Source organism: Choloepus didactylus, chromosome 24 (assembly GCF_015220235.1).
Source record: "Choloepus didactylus isolate mChoDid1 chromosome 24, mChoDid1.pri, whole genome shotgun sequence".
Classification (NCBI taxonomy): Eukaryota; Metazoa; Chordata; class Mammalia; order Pilosa; family Megalonychidae; genus Choloepus; species Choloepus didactylus.
This window is the reverse complement of record NC_051330.1, coordinates 19,090,325-19,113,656: the sequence shown is the minus strand read 5'-3', so window position 1 is coordinate 19,113,656 and position 23,332 is coordinate 19,090,325. Positions and strand designations below refer to the sequence as shown.

The window sequence follows — 23,332 nt, the reverse complement described above, 5'->3', positions numbered from 1 at the left end:
AATCAGTCAATTGACTGCAGCTGTGACTGATGACTCACCAAAGGTTTTGTCTTCCACAATGAGAGAATGCAATTGGCTGGGTTTAATCCAATTAATCAGTTGAAGACTTATAAGCAGACAGAGGACCTTCACTTCTTCAGATGCCCAGTGAAGCATTTCCTGAGGAGTTCGTCAAAGTTGCCAGTTCATTTCCTGAGGAGTTCATCGAACACGTTCATCGAAGATCCCAGTTCATTTCCTGAGGAGTTCGTCAAAGTTGCCAGTTTGTTTCCTGAGGAGATCATCGGACATCTTCCTTGGAGATGACAATTTGCTGACTGCTCTACAGAATTTGGATCTGTGCATACCTACAGTTGTGTGAGTCACTTTTACAAATCTGATAGAGACACCTCTCATTGATTCTGTTTCCCTAGAGAACCCTAATACATACATGGATAAGGGTAAGATTCTGGAAGAATTGTGAGGAGCTTGATAGAAAAGGCCTAATAGGCTTTGAAGAAACTGATGGTAGGAACATGGACTCTAGAGATAGCTCCTATGAGACTATGAACAGAAATATTGAATGTGATGTTGCATTCTAGCAGAAAGGTGATCCTTGTTCCAAAGTGGCAGAGAATTTGGCAAGATTGGATCCTGGTGTCAGATGAAAAGCAGAATTTGAAAGTGACAACCTGGAATACTTAGCTCCAGAGATCTTCAAACTACATGTGGAAGATGTAGCCCAGTTTCTCTTTGCAGTGTATAGTAAAATGCAAGAGGAGAGGGGTAAGCTGAGAAATATACTCCTAGGTACAAAGAAAAGAGAAACAGTTTGGAAAATTCTGGCTTCCAAAAAGTTAGATCTCAGAAGCTACAACCCTACATGAAGATTTAACCAAACATGGAAGCCAACCACCATTTAAGTACAAGACAGGATTGGAGATGTGGTTATCAGATAGGAGCTGCTGAAAATCATATTGTCTAATGGTTTTGACCCTTGCATGCTTCATGCCAAGCCAATGATTTTTGTGAGATCTGTATAACTGTAACCATTGGCAGTCTGGACTGGAGGGAATGGAATTGGGACAAATTGAAGGAAAATATTCTTGAAGGAAAAATCATGGAAATTGTGGTCTGAAGTCAAGAAATCTCAGGCAAGTAGAGTAGAGCAACAAATGCATATGGAAAGGGTCAGTTTGTCCAAGAATTAGGAAGTAGGGTCTCTGACTTAGTGCTCAGGAACTGGGCTGCCACCTAAGGTTCAGAGTTGGGGGAGCACATTCCACACAGATTCGGGAGAACCTGGCCACCACCCCACTATTTGGAGAGGGCAGAGCATTGGCCCTGGAAAGGCAGATTTCATGCTGCACATTGATGTTGGCGGAAGGTGGGGCCAAGTAAAATGTGGTCTTCCCAATGTGTGGATATGTTTGAATCATCCTAGCATTTGGAGTAAAAAAGGCTTCTGCATAAATCTTTGGAAAAGTTTGTGCTCCCGGTCTCTGAAGCCCCAAGGATACAACATTATTATAAAGTGACTCACAGACTGAATTCTAATATTTTCCTGAGGGTTTTAGAAACTGTTTTGGTCCTGTGGACCCTGTTTTCCTTTCAGTTTCTCCCCATGGCAATAGGAACATTTATGCTATGGGTGTTCCTCCTTTCTATATTGGCAGCAGATAACTAAGTTTCACAGGCCTACAGCTAGAGGGGAATTTTGCTTTAGGACATGACAACACCTGTGACTGATTTTGATGGATTCTTGTACTTACCTATTGTTACTGAAAGGATTTAAGTTTCTGTGATGTGATGGGATGAATGTACTTTGTGTATGGAAAGGTCATCCTTTTCTTGGTTCCAGGATGTGGTATGTGCCAGTGTGGATATATTATGTCCCCCAGAGAAGCTATGTTTAATGCAATTTTGTGGGGGCTGATGTATTAGTGTTGATTTAGTGGGAAATTTTGGATTTGGTTGTTTCCATGGAAATGTGACCCACCAAAATCTAGGTGACAATCTGTTTAGATTATTTCCATGGAGGTGTGTCCCTACCCATATAGCACTGGTCTTGAATAGCTTACTGGAGCCCTATAAGAGCTAAGAAAGAAGGATCTCAGTGCTGTAACTGAGAGAGACATTTTAGAGACAGCCATTGAAAACCAATTTTGCTGATGCTTTAGAGATGTCAGCCTAGAGTTTGCCATGAGAAGCTAAGCCAAGAGACATTTTGAAGAATTCCATTTTGAAATGCAACCTGGGAGTGAGCAGGTGACATCCACATGCCTTCAGAGGTAACAGAGTTTCCCCAATGATAACAGCCTTTTTTCAGTGAAGGTACACCCTTGTTTAACTTTTGAACTGGAAATTTGTCACCAGATTAACATCATTTATAAAAGCCAACCCATTTCTGGTATTTGGCATAATGACAGCATCAACAAACAGGAACAAAGAATTTGATTGTTTTTCTTTCCCAATTTAATTTGAATTCTGGTCACTATTGGGGAGAATTTTTGCCCAGATGATCAGACCTCCCTTTTTTCATAAATTAAAATTTAGTCAAAAGGTCATCATTTAATCTGACTTAGGTGTTTTGGGCAGGCATTCTGAGGGTAAGCTAGGAGGTTGTAACTTGATATTTCTCTGTATTTAAAATGTATCCCTAGTGGTCTAAATGAATCTTGCCAGATCTTAACATGCAGCATTTTAATTTTTCTGCATTTAGACCAGTAGGGGAGACAGATCATAGATAGGTAGTTGGATGGAGGTATACATTGATAGATTGTTTTCATACTGGCAAATTGGTGAGTTGCCTGAAGGAGTAATAGGATAATAAGTGGGAGAGGAGGGCAAAGCAAACTTTGGTTCTTGTTCATTGAAGGAATTTCTGAGGAATTTTCATTTAAACTAAAATTGAAAAGAGATGAGTGTAGTATGAGAAGGTATGCTTGTGGATTGAGGTGGAAATGTACGGTGAAAATAGTCCTCAGTAGAGATAATAGCAATGTTTAATTAGGCTTGGTGATTTCAAGAGGTCATGTAAAAGATGAATCACTGAATGCCTGTTGAAGAATTTAACAAAGATGAGAGACAGGGGGAGGGGTAATATTTATATTTTAGCTATTAAGAAGATAATATCTTGTGATATATTTCATTTTAGTAGCCATGATAGCTCTGAAATGGAATCCAGAAAAGTGTTTTCTGACTTTCAGTTTAGAAATATCAATGGAAGAAGTCAATGAAATTGAATAAATGTGAGAACAGACCAGTACAGCACATCAAATGAGGAGAGAAGTGGTTTAGGATTTAGTTTCAAGATGTTCTAATAGTGTTCTTGGAGGAGTTCTTTGCAGCAGAAATGGGGAAGTATCTACAGTAGTTTGAATACAATCAGTACATGTGATATCAGAGAAAGAAAGGAAAAAGGAAGTCCTAAAAAGGATGCTGTGGTCCAATAATTTTTTCCAAGTATTTATTTATGGGTAGATCATTAGTGATTAGTGAGGACACCAGCCTTGACTTTTGTGAGTCAAAGAGTGAGGTGAATGTGAGGCCATGGTAGGTGCACTTTCAGTTTGTCAAAGGAAGATCTAGAGAGTTAGAACTTGAGAGAAAATGCATACAAAGTCGATTTGCCTTGTTTTTATTTTTTTCAAAATGGAAGAGTCAAAAATGAGCTTAAATGAGAAGATTGTGAAGAGAGCAAGAGCTTTCTGATAAAGGCAATTTAATTTATAATCAATAATATAGTGCACAACAAAACATGAGCTTGAGATCAATTGGAGGCATTGGACTTGACCAGAGGTACCATGACTTTTCTATTTAACAGGAGAGATGGAGTAACTAATAATGTGTATGCATTCAGGGATATTTGAAAATATTATGGTATTATAGAGTAATTTGGCAAGTTACTTTTTCCATCTGCTTAGGAGGAGGTAATTTCATCTGTTAAAAAATGAGGGTAAAGGATAGAGTACATGAGATTCAAAAGGTATGGAGAAGGTTTGTAGTAGTTTGGGAATATGCAGGAATGATCTAATTAGTGAGACATAGTACAGCTCCCAGGTATATTGGAAAACCTCTAGAACTTGTGAATCTGTGCTTATTCCTGGATCAATATCTTACTCATGTATTGTGTAAGATGTAGGCATGGATAATTGCAGGTATCTGAAGTCATTGATTATTGAGGTTTTTGTTGGTAAATGTAAACAGAGGGACACCATGTTTGTCTTGGTGGTATCTGTTGAAATTACAAACTCTGGAGTAAACTGGGAAGTAAAAATGAGAGCTAACAAATAATGTTTGTTGAGAGGGGCCAGTGCAATATACATTTTCATGTAGCATGAGAATCTGGGTATAGGGAGTATTTTTGTGGAGAAACTAGGAGGGCAGGTTGTAGCCCCAGAGTAGGAACTCTGATGTGTGATGTGAGAGGGACATTCCATGTAAAAACCTGAGTGATGTGTAAAACTCTAGGAATTTATGCTTTGGGAAAAGCAGAGAAAAATTCTAATTCTATCTGTGTAATTATCTACTAATTTTTTCATAATATTACAATTTTCTGAAATTTCTGAGTTTGTGATCATGTCATTTGTTAACTTTATAAATAAACTGTAGATAGATTTACTATGAAGATTAAATAAACAAATACAGTTAAACATCAATAGGATCACACATAATACACATCTTTTTTTTCTTTTTTTCTGGGCCTTGGATACAAATTGGTCAATTAAGCCTGCCATTGTTTATGACAAATTATCACCATTATTCCATGAAATACATTCTTAACAGTGCTTTAGGAAAAAATTAACTGGCTATAAAGATTAATGCTTTCACACATACACACAAACACACACACATGCAAGCACACATACCACATATGAAGAGAGAAAGAGAAATTCAGGGATGTTCCTGCAAATGAAGATTAATGTGGGGCAGTACTACAGCAACCATTTTATGAAATTATCAGATGGAGAAACTGGATATCTTGACAAATCCATTCATTCTGTATTTTCTGAGCCTCCTCACTTCTGAGGACTGTGGGAGATGATGTAAATATTATGACCATGTATTCCTCTTACTTCATTGTAAAGGGGATTTGAAGAACTGATTTGGTGTATGGACATCACTGATACCTCCAAATGAAGGTAGTATTTGAATTGATTAATCCCATCATGAAATCATTTTGAAGTTGAATGATAGATATTGTTTTTTTAAAAAAACTACTAAGATTTATTCACATACCATACAATCAAACAAAGCATATAATCAATTGATCACACTTCCCTACTATAGTTGTTTATTCATCACCCTGATCAATTTTTTAACATTTTCCTTTTACCAGAAAAAGTGAAAGCAAGAATAAATAAAACGAGTAAAAACAGAACACCCAAATTGTCTCTCCCATTCTTCCTTTAGTTTTTTGTTTGTTTTTTTTGTTTGTTTGTTTGTTTGTTTTTTTTTGCCCCCATTTTCCTACTCATCCATCCATACACTGGACAGAGGGTAGTGTGATCCACATGGCTTTCTCAATCACATTGTCACCCCTCATAAGATACAGTATTATACAATCATCTTCAAGATTCAAGGGTTCCAGGTTGTAATTTGATAGTTTCAGGTATTTGCTGCTAGCTATTTGAATTCATTAAAATCTAAAAAGGGTTATTTACATTGTGCACAAGAGTCCCCACCAGAGTGACCTCAGCTCCTTTTGGAATTTCTCAGTCACTGAAACTTATTTCATTTCATTTCTTCATTTCTGGTCAAGAAGATGTTCTCCATCCCACAATGCTGGGTCTAGATTCCTCCTGAGGAGTCAAATTCCATGTTGCCAGAGAGATGTATACCCCTGAATGTCAGATCCCACATAGGGGGGAGGGCAGTTATTTCACTGGCCAAGTTGGCTTTTCTAGAGAGAGAGAGCCACATCTGAGCAACAAAGAGGAACTCAGGAGACCCTTAGGCACAGTTATAAGCAGGCCTACCCTCTCCTTTTCAGTAACAGTCTTCCTAAGAGCAAGTCTTGTGATAGAGATCTTGGCACATCAAACTCCCAGTCCCCAATGTCTGTGAGCACATCAGCAACCTTCAAGGTGGGGAAATCCAAAACCCCTGCATTCTCCCCCAGCTCCTCAGGGGCCTCTGCATATTTTTTTCATTTTTTTTTAAATTAACTATTAACTATATCAAAAAATTTTTAAAACATACATTATAAAAACATTTAAAACAAACCAAAGCAAGGTAATAAGAAAAAGACAACTAACCTAAAATAACTACTTTACTTCCAACATGTTATTATTCTACCCCAAAAAAATATGCAGACTATAACACAACAAAGGAATAAGAAAGACAGATAACCTGAGATAGCAACATTTTCATAAACGTGTTCCTACCACACCCACCAGAAATTAACAAACTTTAGTCATTCCTGGGCATTCCCAGAATGTTCAATTTACCCAAAATAGCTTATCTTGTCTTTCTAGGTTATTGTTCCCCCTTTACTAATTGCTCTCTATTGTTAGATCCCCTATATTCTACATTATAAACCATTTGTTTTATATTTCTCAGTGTTCATATTAGTGGTAGCATATAATATTTCTCTTTTTATGCCTGGCTTATTTCACTCAGCATTAAGTCTTCAAGGTTCATCCATGTTGTATATGATTCATGACAGTGTTCTTTCTTACTGCCATGGGGTATTCCATCATGTGTATATACCACATTTTATTTATCCACTCATCTGTTGAAGGAATTTGTGTTGTTTCCATCACTTGGCAATTGTGAATAATGCTGCTATGAACACTGGCATGCAGATATCTGTTCACATCACTGCTTTCAGATCTTGCAGGTATATACTGAGAAGTGTAATTGCTGGATTGAAGGGTAACTCTTTATCTAGTTTTCTGAGGAATTCCCAGACTGTTTTCCAGAGTAGCTGAACCATTATACAGTCCCACAAACAATGAATAGTATTTCAATTTCTCCACATCCTCTCCAGCATTTATAGTTACCTGTTTGTTTAATGGCAGCCCTTCTAGTTGTGTGTGAAATGGTATCTCATTGTGGTCTTAATTTGCATCTCTGATAGCTAGTGAACCTGAACATTTTTTCATGTGTTTCTTTTTTCCACCCTTTCACTTTCATATTCTTTGTGTTCCTATGTCTAAGATGAGTCTCTTGTATGCAACATATTGATGGTTCATATTTTTTGATCAATTCTATCAATCTATATCTTTTAATTGGGGAGTTTAATCCATTTACATTCAACATTATTACTGTGAAGGCATTTCTTGATTCAGCCATCCTCTCCTTTGGCTTATGTTGTTAGATATAATTTTCCCTCCCACACTTAATGTAGCCATAATGAATCTCTTTATACTGAACCTTTCTCCATTTCTCTCTCTCCTTTCTTCATTTCTCTGCCAGTAATATATCAAGTAGGGCAGGTCTCTTGTTAGCAAATTCTCTCAGCATTTGTCTGTCTGTGAAAAGTTTAAGCTCTCCCTCAAATTTGAAGGAGAGCTTTCTTGGGTAAAGAATTTTTGGTTGGCAATTTTTCTCTCAGAATTTTAAATATGTCATGCCATTGCCTTCTCACCTCCATGGTGCCCATTGAGTGGTCACTATTTAGTCTTATGCTGTTTCCTTTGTAAGTGGTGAATTGCTCTTGCTGCTTTCAGAACTTGCTCCTTCTCTTCAGTAATTAACAATCTGATCAGAATATATCTGGGAGTGGGTTTATTTATGTTTATTCTCTTTGGAGTTTGTTGGACATTTGTGATTTGTGTATTTATGTTGTTTAGAAGATTTGGGAAGTTTACCCCCAAAATTTCTTTCAATACTCTTTCCAGACCTTTACCCTTCTCTTCCCCTTCTGAAAAACCAATGACTCTTATATTTGGATGCTTTATATTATCTATCATATCCCTGAGGTCCATTTCAATTTTTTCAGTTTTTTTCCCCATTCTTTCTTTTGTTGTTTCACTTTCCATTCTGCCCTCTTTGAGGTCACTGGTTTGCTGTTCAGCTTCCTCTAGTCTTGTGCTGTGAGTATCCAGGATCTTTTTAATTTGGTCAACAGTTTCTTTTATTTCCATAAGATTGTTTTTTGTTTTTTTTGTTTTTTTTATTTACTCTTGCAATTTCTTCTTTATGCTCTTCTATGGTCTTCTTCATGTCCTTTATATGCTGTGCCATGATCTCATTGTTTGTCTTTAGTTCTTTGTTAATTGCCCCAAGTACTGTTTCTCCTCTGATCTTTTGATTTGGGAGTTTTGGTTTGGGTTGTTATTCATATCATCTGCTTCATATGCTTTAAAATTTTCTGTTGTTTTTGGCCTCTTGGCATTTGCTTAAGTTGATAGGGTTATTTTAGGTTATGTAGGCTTATGCAAACACTTATCCCTAATTTGTCAGATCTACAGCTTGGTGGCATACCCTTTCTCTAATTAACCAGTATGTGGCATCCATGAGTCACATATTCCCCACAAGCCAGTTTCCCCAACTTTGTCTTTGTGGTGAGTAGGGGTCTGAATCTTATGGGAGTAAATTTGGTGCACCAAGTTTGCATGTGTAGTTGTTGCTGCCCACCCTGAATGTGGGGCATGTGTCTGAGTGGTTAGGGAGGGAAGGCAGCTTTAATAATCAAACCTCCCAGTGTTCCTTGAGATTTAAAGCTGTTGTAAGAGTCTAAAATTTCAGTTGAGTCTCACCACAGTTTGTCTCTGCCACTGACCCAGAAGTCCTTGATATTGGTGTCTGGTCCCTGGCACTTCTGAGTGGATCCCTCTTCCAAGCCATGACCTCCCATGGCCTCTGCTGAGGGAAGATTGTGCTATATCACAAGTGAGCACCATCCCCCAAGGAGAGTCCTGAGCCACAGGGCCATGTAGGTGTTTTCCCAGCCTGCCAATAGGATGGCTGTGTGTGGCATGTTAATTTCCTCCTTTTTGCACACCTCTGCCTTCCTAGCTCTGGGACAATTAGCTGTGGGTGTGCAAAATCCTATCATCCATGCCAGATATTGTGACATGCACACATGTTGCTTGAAACACTTCCCATTGTGCTTTGTTGTTTGGTGCAACTCTGGGCTGTGGTGCTGGTGTGAGACAGGAGTGTTCCCAGCCTTCTGGCCAGATGGGTGTATGGGGTGTGATTATTTTCCCCTTTTTGCTAACCTCTGCCTTCCTAGCTCTGAGACAATTAGCAGTGGGTGTCTGAAAAGCAATTGTCCACACCAGATATTGATGCATGCCCACAGGTTGTGGGGATGCAGTTCCCGCCACACTTCACAGTGCAGTTCTTGCTGTCATATCTGCAGCTACTTTTGGGTTTTTTAAATCTAGTCCAACTCCAAATGCCAACCCCAGTTTCTTGAGACTGCTTCATGGCTGCTGGTTATCCAACAGGCTCACTCACTTGTTTGATAATGCAGAGTCCAGGTTTTACCAAGTGCCTGGTCCCTCTGGATTTAGAAGACCTTGTCCAGCTGGTGCACCACTGAAACTGGTGTTCTGGGTCACTTTCTGTCTTTTATCTACTATTTTTCATGGAAATGCTTTTGCCCTGTCTCTCCTAACTGACATCTTCCAGAAGCCTCCCTAGATTGGCTTTTATAAATGGGATTCATTAGGTTACAAATTTACAGTTCTGAGGCCACCAAACTGTCCAAACTAAAGCATTGAAAAAAGGATATCTTCACCAAAGAAAGGTGGATGGTATCCAGAACACCTCTGTCAGCTGGAAAGGCAATGGCTGGAGTCTACTCTTCCATTGCTCCTTGGTTCTGGTTTCAAAATAGCTTTCTCCAAAATGTCTCTGGGCTTCTGTCTCTTGTAGTTTCTCTCTCTCCACTCCTGTGCATCCTGGCTTGCTCTTCCAGGGCATTTCTCTCTAAGCATCTGGTGGTGCTCTCTTAGCATCTTTGGTGCAAACTCTATGCTTCATTTCTCATTTTAGCATCTTCAAATATACATTTATTTGCATCTCCAACAACTCAAGTTTCTGGGTCTGTGTGGGATCTCAGCTATCTAAAGGACTCTGGTGATCTAATTAAGACCTACCCTGAATGGATGTGGTCACACCTCCAGGGAAAAAAAAATCAAAAATCTCACCCAACAAGACTGGATTAAAGATTGTGGCTCTTCTGGGGTCCAAAACAGTTTCAATCTTGCACAATATCCAAATCCACTATGGAAAGTTCTGAAAATCAGTGTCAAGGGGGTTGAGAAAGTGGTCTTTCCAGAACCCCAAGGAGTTGAACCAAGATGATTTACAGCAAGTGCATACAAAAGGCCAGGGAAGGATAGAACAGGAATGGAGTGGGGGTCCAGAGGGCATGGATAGGTCTTGGAGGACCTATGCTAGAGCACAAATGAAAAATACATAAATCTGAGAATTTGCACAATATTTATGTGCATGTGAAGACCAAAATCCATATGCAGTGTGAGTTAGAGATACCTGTGTTTTTTTTTACTATTCTAATTTGCATTTATTTCATTAATAAAGCTAAACTTTTTCTTTTTCCATTTCCCATTTGTATTTTTTCTTCTATTAATCCTTTCTTTATATCATTACCCCATTTTTCTATTACAGATTATCATTTTTACCCTCATTTATTTAAAAGAACACTTGAGGTCTCTGCTGCCTCTGCTGTCACCTCCTCCACCAGTGCCAGTCACTGCTGTGTTGGGAGAGTGAGGCAGGGCTGCTGGCGACACCATGGAGCCTGACTCAGTGAATGAGGACAAGAAAATTGAGCTCATATTGCCAGAGCTGGATACCATAAACAGAAAGAATCTTGGAAGATGCTTGACTGTTGTCTTTTCTCGGACTAGTCTGAAAGGGAATACACCCATTCATTCTGGATTGGTGGATCTGAAATATAAAATATTTTCCAGATAATTAATAGAACATCATCTGTGATCATCTCCAGAATGAGGCCATCAGATGGAAACTATCAAAAAGAAAAAAAGACTTGTGTATTAAATATTGTGTATTAGATATTTTGACCAATGCTCTGAGTCAGATCAAGTGGGATTTGTGGAACATTTTATTTCATGAATTTGTCACTGTCAGCATGGACATATTAACTCTTACCTGAAACCCATGTTGCAGCAGGACTTTATTACTGCTTTACTAGAGCAGCAAGCATTCTTTCCTACCTGGATTCCAGGTCTCTGTGTGCAGCAGAGCTGGTTTGTAAAGAATGGCTATGAGTGATCTCAGAAGGAAAGCTTTGGAAGTAGATGATTGAATGAATTGTATGCACAGATCCTTTATGGAATGGACTTTCAGAAAAAAGAGTCTGTTTAAAAACAGACCCACAGATGGCCCTCCCAATTCATTTTGTAGGTCATTATACCCAAAGATTATCCAGGATACAGAGACTATAGAATCTAATTGGTGGTGTGGATGACACAACTTACAGAGGATTCAGTGTGACTCAGAAAATAGTAAATGTGTCTACTGTTTACACTATGGTGATGAAAAAATTATCAGTGGCCTATGAGATAATTCTATTAAGATTTGGGATAAAACCAGCTTGGAATGTTTGAAAGTGTTAATAGGATACACATGCTCTGTCCTTTGTCTCCAATATGATGAACATGTCATTGTAACTGGCTCTTCAGCCTCTACTGTGAGAGGCAGGGATGTGGACACAGGTGAAGTTCTGAATACAATTATCCACAACAGTGAGGCTGTATTGCACTTACACTTTAGCAATGGACTCATGGTGACCTGTTCCAGGGACCACTTCTTCAGCATGTGGGACATGGCTTCTGCCACTGATATCACTTTATGCCATGTCCTGGTTGGCCACCACACTACTGTCAATGTGGTAGACTTTGATAAGTAAATCATGTGTGCCTCTGGTGACAGAGCCATCAAAGTGTGAGGCATGAGTACCTGTGAATTTGTACTCTGAATGGGCACAAGTGGAACTTGCAAGCCACTCTTGACTCCTGCCCACCAGCAAGCACTTTGTGTTTGCTCGTGTTGGTGGAACATTCTGGTCATGTGTTTCAGCTTCAGTCTGATGAGTTTCAAATCATCACAGCTCCCATGATGACAGTATTTTGATTTGGGATTTCTTAATTGTGCCTCCCAGTGCCCAGAATGAGATGCACTCTCCCTCCAAAACATACACTTACACCTCCAAATAACAGTCTGCACTTTTACCCACTTCAGGGATTCCTAGTCTTGAACTACTGGCTACATGGCTACCATATGCCTAAGGGAGTTCATTTGCAGTTGAGTTAAGAAGCTGTAATTGGTTCTAGATGCTGGGTAGATGGAAAGCAGCCTAACTCTTCAAGAGAGATAACTATTTTTGAATCATGGAGAGATTGAAAGACTTTGAGCATCGTGGAGTAATTAACACATGAAACACAATGATTTTTATGTTATTTATAAGATATCTGTAGTCACATTTTCATTATTAGCAACATAATCCATAGCCTTCTTATATATGAATTTAGGAGATGAGGGCCTTCCCCTGTTTCTCTTAGAGTAGACTACATGTTTCTCTTGGTTGAACTGGGGGGGGGGGCAGTATTTTCAGGTGAAGGATTGGGTATATGTGATAGGACAAGTTTTGATTCTCATGGCTTCTTGCTCCATCCCCAGCTTGCATGCTTAGTGCTTGGACTGCCTGAGAGTGAAAACCCAGAGGAAGGTAATTGGTGACAGAACTACTGACAATGGAACCATTGGTGAGTAGGGAGTTGCTTTTTATACTGAAATTTAACCCTTTCCAAGATATGCAGATTTCCTGTACTGGTCTGGTACATTCTAAGTACAGTCATGGGATACTCACATATTTGAGGTTCACTTATGTATACCCAGGACTCTGCTATATTTATGGTGGGTGATGGAGTGGGTAAGAAATAATCTCTCCACATTTACACTAATTTGCCCAGCCTTTATTAAAGCTGTGTATTCACAAAAGAGATATGAGAGGATTTATTTTCTTCATGCATCCTATGACCTCAGTGTGGAAGTAATTCACTCATTCACTATTTTAGTGGTAGTGCTGTGCTTAGGATTGTGGTGAACATAAGGGATAGAGATGAGAAATTGCACAACTTAGTCCAATAGAGAGGCAGATGGTTCATCAGGTGAGCTCAATGAGTCCAGTGTTTTGAATGCTGGGGTCAGAACTATGCCATGTTCAGGAAAGCACAAGAAAGAGGACAGTAAAAGCAATGAAAAGGAATCTATTTATTTTGTCCAATACTTCTTACAGTTTTGAGAGAATATTTTCACATTTTGAAAAGATGTTTGAAATTCTCATTACCATCTTGTCCTCAGTTAACCATTTTCTCTCTTTTAAAAAACATGTGTACAACTTTGCAAATGGAAGCAATGAACAGGTAATATTGTTTCCTTATTTTAAGCTGTGCACACAGGAGGGGTATTGTATGTATAAGTAAAATTTTAGGATGAATGAAAATATTTGAAGAACTATCAAGAGAACAGAACAAATAAAAAATCTATTTGTCACTGAACAGAATCAAGATGAGTATACAAGAGACACAATGTAAGCTCCAGTTTGGAGGTCCCATAATTATTGAGTATGGGAGGACTTCTACCATAGGAAGAGTTACCCTAGCACTGTCCTTTAGTATAGTAGTCTCAGGGGGCCCTGGTTTTTCCTACTAAATATCTTACCCTCATATCTCATAATAAAAACCTGAGTTTTTTAGAGGTGAAAGAGGGATAATACTCTTCTGAAGTTCTGTATAGAGACTGTACACTTCTGCAGAATTATGTACTTTGCATGAGTTATATCTTCCATTTTAATGAATAAAACAAGTGTTGGTTACATAGGAATCATCAGCTCATTGGATTTTTGAAAACTTGTTGGATTTTGTTAAACCACTTCCTAGACAGGGAAACTGAGGTCATTGCAGATGTCTCAAATTGGTGAAGCTGGATTTTAAATTTATATCTGAGTGCACATCAGGTATTACATAATTGGGAAGTACAAGAAAAATACATGAAAAAGTAGTTCATTACTCCAAGACCCTAGGGAGAGAGGGTTGCCATGTGGAGCCAGTGAGAAACACGAACAGCCCAGGTTCTGTGTGGGCAGCACATGGCTGAACAAAAGGGACCCTTGGTATTGTGCTTTTAATATGGGCCAAAAGTGTAAGTTAGTAGATTTTCCACAGGAGTCAATGATTGGTTAGTTTAAAGCAAAAACCTATGAAAAGGGAAGGCTACTCAGGGACCCAGGTTTGTGAGGATGATTATCTTACAATTTGGGACAACCTGTGTATTCTGGGTGAAGCATGTCAGTGATGAGGCAGATGACCAAAGATTTAGGTTTGAAACCTGGGGAGTTATGTCTGCAGGGATGGAAAATTCTTAGCTAGCCCAAAGGTCAGAGTTGAGGCCAGTATCTTGGCCAAAATAAGATGGATTCTGACCATAACACAAACTGTCCCTTATGATGAGTCTATGGATTTACTTGAATTTGATGAAAGAGATTTAGTTATGAATTCTCAAGAGAAAATTTTATGATCACCACCTGGAAGTTATTATTACCAGGTTTGGGGCAAATTTTCAGGTTATATTATTCCACATATGCAATATTGCCTTAAGGTGAGGTTTTATGTATTCAGAGTGTATATGTCTCTGTGAGTGTATCTGATAGATGCTGGGTAAGCAGTAAGAATGATCTAACTGGAATCCCAAACATAGTTTGAGCATTTTGTACACGATGACCACCCTTCCTCTGGGCTCTCATTTTATCCAATATGCTCTGGATATTGGTAGGGATGCCATTGACTGAACCAAAATGCCTACATCATTTTAGGAATCAGTGACCTTCAATGATGTAGCTATCAACTTTACCAAGGACGAGTGGGCCATGCTGGACACAAATCAGAGGAAGATGTTCAGAGATGTTATGCTTGAGAATATCAATCATCTGGTGTTCATGGGTGAGTTTCTCAAAATATTCTATCTATATACAGCTATCTATCCATCTATTTAATCTAGCATCAAGTTGTTCAAGTGTCTGTACAATGACCCATGTGCCACACTGATCTCTACTCTGATTCTTTCATAATTCTCTAGATAATTATTACCCACTAGGGACTGTAGTGAAGTTTTGGCACACAGAAGGCACACTACTTTCCAAATAGAACATAGATTGTTTTGGTTGTGCTTATGTTTATTGGATGCTTTTATAAAATATACTTCAACCATTTTAGAATCATAATTTCTCCTGGTATGAAAATATTAAGGATACTGTAGTCCAGGAATTTAGGCATGGGTATCAATATATACTTAGTGTTTTTGACTGAAGGTCAAGAATCACCATTTGCAGGAAAAGGATTTTCAGTATACTGCATTTAAATTATACTTTCTTGTGCTGTTCATAAGAGCTCACCTTCTGTTCCTCATAGTCTGCCCTGGACTTGATGATCATGAACTTATATCACTATAGATCTCAAAATCTATGTTTCTGTTTCTCATAAATAGGGTATCAGGTCTGCATATCAGAAGTGCTTTCACAGTCAGAACAAGGAGAACTGTGGAGAGAAGGATTAAGGTTTCTCCAAGTACAGAGTCCAGGTGAGTTCTAAGACTCTGTGCTTCACTATGAGGAGGGGCATTGTCACTGAATGAGCAGGTCCTTAGAAGTATCAACAGAAGATTTCCTGAACTGAATGATATTCTCTGAAATGCAGGCTATGAATTTGGGGGAAAATATCCTCAAATGTGTAATTTTTCCATACATGTATCAATTTCTATTCAAGAATCCATCTGTGATTGTATTTTGCTTAGGGAAAGGATATTTATGTACTTACAGGAGTTAAACTTTCACATAATGGCTTGTGTTCTGGCCTTCCTGTTTGAGGATTTTCCCTCTCTGTATCACTGAATATCCCATCTTCTTATCTTCTTATTTTCCCTTACTTTAATACTGAAAATATTTTATTTGCAATTTCCAGAAAAGTGTTTCTACCTTCTAAAGTACACCTTAATTTTATATTGTTATCCAATTTGAAAAATAATCACATGATAATTGAGGGTTTTCAAATATTTCATTCTGCTTATACCACTATATAATGCTTTTAAAATTGTTCCAGGCAGGGAAGATGACCATAAAAAAGAAGAAATGATAACCATGCCACATATCTCTAAGAAGGACACATCTACCAACCAGACAAAGGTAAGTTTCATGATTGTGAGCATTTGTCTCCCAATTAGAGAGATAGGATTGAATAATTTGGGAGATCATCACAGTCACCTGAGTAATTATAGATTGTATTATTCACTATCCCATCAAAAAGTTGGGGATAATTTCAATTAAGCAAAAAATTAACCTGAGCTCAAAACCATAACCTGAAGTCTTATAAAAGGACAATTGCATAAACATGGTTCGTATACCTATTCTTTGAAACATAATGAAGTTTTCAAATTTGATTAGATAGCTCTGCAGTTGGGATGATACAAAAGAGAAAATCTGTGCATACAAGAATGTAGTACCCCATGTACATGGAATTATTGTAATGAAGGATAACTGGAGAGTCTCTGAATGACTAGACTAGAGAATTATGTTAAGAAATATATATGGACACATCATTAACAGTCTCTCTTGTCATTTATACCAGCAGATTTCTCACACTGAAGAGGATCCCCTTGAAAGTAATGATTTTGGAGAATATTTCACTCACTCCACAATGACTGACATGGGAAAGAAACCCAATGCAAACAAACAATTTCAAAGAGTTCTCAATTATCATTCATTCATTGGTCAAAATAAGAAAATTCAAACTGGTTGTAAGTCATATAACTGTCATCTATATGGAAAAGTCTTCAGAAGTAGTTTTGGCCTTAGACAACTTGAGAAAATACACACTGGAGAAAAGCCATATGGCTACCATCTATGTGGGAAAGACTTCACTGGTACTTCTACCCTCAGACAACATGAAAGAATTCACACTGTGGAGGATCCATATGTCCACTATCTATGTGGAAATTCCTTCAGTCAAAGTTGTAACCTTAGGCAACATGAAAGAATTCACAATGTGGAGAAACTATATGCCAGCCATGGATGTGGGAAAGATTTCACAGATAGTATCACCCTCAGACAATGTGAGAGAACTCATACTGAAGTAAAAGCATATGTCTGCCATGTATGTGGGAAAGACTTCACTAATCGTTCTACACTCAGACAGCATGAGAGAACTCACACTGGGGAGAAACCATATGTCTGCAATATGTGTGGGAAATCCTTCATTCGATGTGGTATCCTTAGGCAACATGAAAAAATTCATACTGGAGAGAAACCCAATATCTGCAATATATGTGGGAAATCCTTCAATCGTTGTGGTAGCCTTAGGCAACATGAAAGAGTTCACACTGGGGAGAAACCATATGTCTGCAGTATGTGTGGGAAATCCTTCAGTCATTGTGGTACCCTTAGGCAACATGAAAGAATTCACACTGGAGAGAAACCCAATATCTGCAATATATGTGGGAAATCCTTTAGTGATTGTGGTAACCTTAGGCGACATGAAAGAATTCACACTGGAGAGAAACCCAATGTCTGCAATATATGTGGGAAATCCTTCAGTCATTGTGGTATCCTTAGGCAACATGAAAGAATTCACACTGGAGAGAAACCCTATATCTGCAGTATATGTGGGAAATCCTTCAGTCGTTGTGATACCCTTAGGCAACATGAAAGAATTCACACTGGGGAGAAACCATATGTCTGCAGTATATGTGGGAAATCCTTCAGTCATTTTGGTACCTTTAGGCAACATGAAAGAATTCACACTGGAGAGAAACCCAATATCTGCGGTATATGTGGGAAATCCTTCAGTCGTTGTGGTACCCTTAGGCAACATGAAAGAATTCACACTGGAGAGAAACCCAATATCTGCAGTATATGTGGAAAATCCTTCAGTCATTGTGGTAACCTTAGGCGACATGAAAGAACTCACACTGGGGAGAAACCCAATGTCTCCAATATATGTGGGAAATCTTTCAGTCTTTGTAGTACCCTTAGGCAACATGAAAGAATTCACACAGCAGAGCAACCACATGTCTGCCATCTATGTGGGAAATCCTTCTATGTACATGATAAACTTAGGCAACATGAGAAAACTCACACTGGGGAGAAACCATGAGTTGGCCATCCATGTGGGAAATCCTTCCATCTACATGGAAAACTTAGGCAAAATGAGAGAACTCACACTGGGAAGAAACTGTAAGACTGCCATCTACATGGGAAATCCTTCCATTTATGTGGTAAACTTAGGTTACATGAAATAAGTCACAGTGAGAAGAAACTATACACCTGCCATGTATGTGGGAAATGCTTCACTGATAGTCTCTGATGACATAAGGTAATTAACAATGGGGAGAAAACATTTTTCCCATTTGGTAGGAAAACCTTTAAACATTATTCTGCTGTTGGACATCAGAGAATTCATTAAATATGTTTTGCTTATGGAAGAGTCTTCAGCCACAGCTCTAACATTTAAAATAAAAGAATTCACACAGGAGTGTAATAAATATCTCTCAATGTAATAAATGGGTAAATGCTTTTATTTACAATCTATCTTTAAATAACATGATTTTACTATTTTACCATTTTAGGATGAACTGTAATTACCTATAATATATTTAGCTTAGCTCCATCCTTTCATATACAAGTATAGCTCAGAGTAGGAATAAGTCCTAAACCATAAAATGGACAGAAATATCCTTACTAGGAGGAGGATATTCTAGGAGAACAAGATATAATATTTGATGGAGTGGCTACTCAATGAAAAAACTGAGAAATTCTTTACTTACAAAGCAATGTGTAGAATACATGTGAAGTTTCACATTGTATGATACATTCTATGTATATACAGAATGAAGCAAAGTCTGATGTTTTCAATTTACCCAATGATGTTAAATTTCTCATATTGAAGAAATGTCAACACTAAAATCAAGGTGAAAAAGTGTTCAGCTGGAGTTCATACCAGGAATATCAGACTGGGAAAAATAACTATCAAGAATGCTTTACAACAAAATTCAGACATGAATTCAGAGATTTTCCTTGTGACATATTAATGAAAAATAAATTAATGTAGGATTGAGAGATGATCTGGAAATGCTGAATGCAGATTTTTGTAATGAGTTGTAGGCAGGGAAATCTGAGTTCCTTTCAACACATTAGCACATGCACATATTTATGAGGTAAAAACTGTGGCTGAAAATTCTAATTTTCAACTTCTATTTTTTTCATACAACTCTAAACATAATTATGACTACGTTAAATCAGAAAATATCTTTAAATGTTAACTGACAAGTGTACAGCCAAAGATGATCTGTCATAATTCTTATATACTATTAACAAGTATGTACAGAGCAATAATGAACAGAACATAGATAAACAGTTAACTTAGGAAGCATTTCTGGTGATACAGACATTTTCCCTTTTAAATGTTTTTACTGGTCTTTCAACTTACAATGGAAGTAAAATTAAATCTTAGAATAATAAGATTGTAATTCCTGGGGTACTTGGGGACATGGGAATGGAAAATCCCCACAATCCTGATCAGGCATTTGCTCATGCCATGCATTAAAAATGTGTTGCCGTTATGTATCTTCAGGAGGGTGGCTCAGGCAGTGGCAGTAATGGGACACTTTCTAAGGGGGCTGGGGTGATGGGTGTTTGGACAGTTCTGGGCATGACTTGCCCTATGACATTTCCCAGCCATGGGCTCTGTTCTGGTTTGCCAATGCTGCCAAGAATGCAAAATACCAGAAATGGATTGGCTCTTATAAAGTGGGTTTATTTGGTTACAAAGTTACTGTCTTAAGGCCATAATCATTTGCAAGCTAAGGCATCAACAATAGAGTAACTTCACTGATGGATGGCCAATGACATCCCAAAAATCCCTGTTAGCTGGGAAGGCATGTGGCTGGCATCTGTTCTCCCAGGTTGTGTTTCAAAGTGGTGTTCTCCAAATATCAGCATCAGCTTTCAACAGCTGTCTTTAAAATGTCTGTAAGCTGCAGCAGAAAGCTGTGTAAGCTCTAGGAAACAAATCAAGGTCTATACTGCATGGGCATGGCCACAAATCCATGGAAATTGTCTAATCAGTTATTGTCCAATTGTCCACAGTTGGGTGGGTCACATATCATTGGAAACAATCTAATTCAAAGCTTCCAACCTCATCAACACTAATATATCCACTCCCAGAAGATTGCATCAAAGACATGGCATTTTTGGTGACATAATACATTGAAACCAGCATAGGCTCCAAGAATAACTCCATATCTCTGACATCCAGAGATACACAAGGCTGCACCAGACACCAAGAGCTGCACCCATGATGGTGGCCAACTGGGGTTTGAGGGGCACCAGCCCAAGCATGTTGCACACATGCAGTGGCTGTTGTGGCTGCCACCTGGGCAGTCCCTGCAATCCCCTCAGCTGCCTGCAATGTTTCTGCAGGGAGTGCTTCTTTCTCTCCCTGTGCCTGGAAAACAGAAGGAGCTTGTGCACATCAGGCACCCAGAGTGAAGCCAGCATTTCCACCTGCCTGCTCCTTGAAGTCTGGTCACCAGTTCACCATTATGGGTTTGAAGAGACTGTGGCTAGAAATATGGAGTCTAAAGATAGTTCTGATGTGGCCTTGAACAGAAATTTTGAATGGAGGAAAGACTATCCTTGATTTGAAGTGGCAGAGAGTTTTGTAAAATGATTCCTGCTTTTGGATGGATGGCAGAATTTGAAAATGATGAGCTTGGATACTTAGCTGAAAAGATTTCAAAACTAAGAGTTGAAAATGCAGCCTGACTTCCCCTTGCAGCTTATAGTAAAATGTGAGAGGAAAGGGATATGTTAAGAGTTGAAGTCCTGGGTAGAAAGAAACAAGAAATCAATGGACCTCAAAACTGGGCTACCAGGAAGTGATACCCCAGAGGATAGTGCCTCATGTGAGGATTTAACTGTACATGGAAACTGACTGCCATTTCAGTACAAGCCAGGATTGGAGATTGTGTTATCAAGAAAGGATTTGTGGAAAGTCTGATTTTCTGATGGCTTTGACCCCTGTATGCTTGCACCAAGCCAACAATTGTTTGCAATATCTGTATGAATGGAACCACTGCCAGTTTGGGCTGGAGGGATTGGAGGAGAAAAAAATCAGAGGAAAAATTTCTTCAGAGACAGAACCATGGAAATTGAGATCTGAATCAAGAAATCTCTGGGAAGGAGAGAAGAGCAACTGAAGCACATGGAAAGGGTGAGTTTGCTCTGGAATCAAGAATGTGGGCCTTCTGCCTCAATGGTCAGGAAGAGTGCTGCTCCCTGAGGCCTCAGAGAGATTGCAGCACACTTCCTGGTGATTGTGGTGAGCCTGTTTAGATATGGTTGAACATGTTCCCTGGAGATGGAAGAGAGTTGGGTGCCACACTGGTGCTTGCAGAGGGTGGGGCTAAGAAGGGTGTGGTTTCCCTGGTGCCTGGATATGTTGGAGCTCTCATTCTAGCATTTGGAGAAAAAAAGGGCTGCCATATAAGTCTTTTGAAACTGTTGGACTCCTGCATTCACAAGCCCCAAGGATAAAACATCATTTGATGGATGACTCTCAGACTTTGAAATCTAATGAAGCATGCCCTGTGTGTTTTAGGAATTGTTTTTGTACTGTGAAACCTGTTTTCCTTTCAGTTTCTCCTTATGGCAATGGGAATGTTTATCCTATGACAGTCCCTCCTTTGTATATTGGAAGCAGATAACTTGTAGGTTTCACAGGTCCACATCCAGAGAGGAAAGAATTTTGTTTTAGGACAAGACCACATCTGTGACTGATTTTGATGGGGTCTTGTACTTACCTATTGTTATTGAATGGATTTCAGCTTTTGTGATATTGTGATAGGATGAATGTATTTTGTATTTGGAAAGAATAGGTCTTTTGGGGATCCAGGGGTGGAATGTGCCTGTTTGGATATATTTTGTCCCCTCAAAAGCCATGTCATTCAATGCAACCTTCTGGAAGCAGATATATTAGTGTTGGTTAGGTTGGAAACTTTTGATTGTTTCCATGGAGATATGACTCAATCAACTGAATAAGTTTTTTCCATGGATATATGGACCCTGCCATTCAGGGCTGGTCTAGATTTAATCACTGGCATCCTAGAAAAGAACTCACAAATAGAATGAGTTCAGAGCAGCAGAGAGGGACATTTTGGAGGGAAGTTAAGAGCTAAGAGCTGATACTGACACATAGAGATATCTGGAGATGCAGAGAGATGGATGTTTAGCTACCGGATGAAGCCCAGAGTTGTCCCTGGGATATGCTAACACAGAACCCCCAGGTGCTTAGAGAGAAATGTCCTAGTAGAAAGAACCAAGGATGCACAGGAGCTGAGAGAGAAGCTAGAACAGAACCTGGGATCAAGTTTCCAGCCAACTGCCTTCCCAGCTAATGGAGGTTTTCTGGAAGCCATCAGCCATCTTTCATTGACTATTAATGTCTTAATTTGGACACTTTTTTATCTGTAGGACTGTAACTTTGTAACAAAAGAAAACCACCTTTATAAAAGACAATCCATTTCTGGTATTTTGCATATTGGCAGCATTAGCAATCCAAAACAAGTAAGTAAGATGAATCTCACAATATATTTTAAAAATACATCTGCCCTTGATGATCTCATATATAAAGAATACTTTTCTGGCTTCTCTTAACACTTCAATCACAATGTTTTTTTATGAAAAATTCTTTATTACTTTAAATTGATTAAACTTAAGTAGCTCATATCTCCATCATTTTGCTGTAAAATACTTTATGTTCACTCAATGTGTTATTGAACTAAGACTAATCTAGATGTAATATATGGCATATTTGAAATCCTGAGAAAAAGACTTCTAGAAACATCTCCAAACCATTAATTTAACATTTTTTAAATGTTCCAAAATTAAGGTCTCTGTACATATTTTTTAAATTCTAAAATTTGGATGCTTTGTGGGAATTTACTTAATTGATTTATTTCTGCATTACATTATACTTTTATTTGTACCATGTATATTTTTAATTTTTACTCATTTTATTACTATCAGTATGCATTTCTGTATTTGGAAGTAAAAAAGTAGCTACACTTGATGACCTTATCTGAAAATGTGATGGACTGATCTATTGATTAGGTGATTCATGCATTCTTTAATTTCACCACAATGTACCTTCGCAGGCCTATAAAATAAGAATAACAGCTGCTGACATCTTTCCTTTCTACTTATGAAATTTGATATTATTTGTGAGAATCAGTAATTATTTAATAACATTGTGAAGTTGAAAAAGACAAAATGTATTGAGTCTTCTGTTGTTGTGTAAAA

General features: G+C 38.4%; 1 pseudogene; it reads left to right on the top strand.

Moving 5' to 3' along the window:
- LOC119519934 overlaps positions 1-12,545 on the top strand; it is a 47,887-nt pseudogene extending 35,342 nt beyond the window's left edge.
- Positions 12,546-23,332: the final 10,787 nt, after the last annotated feature.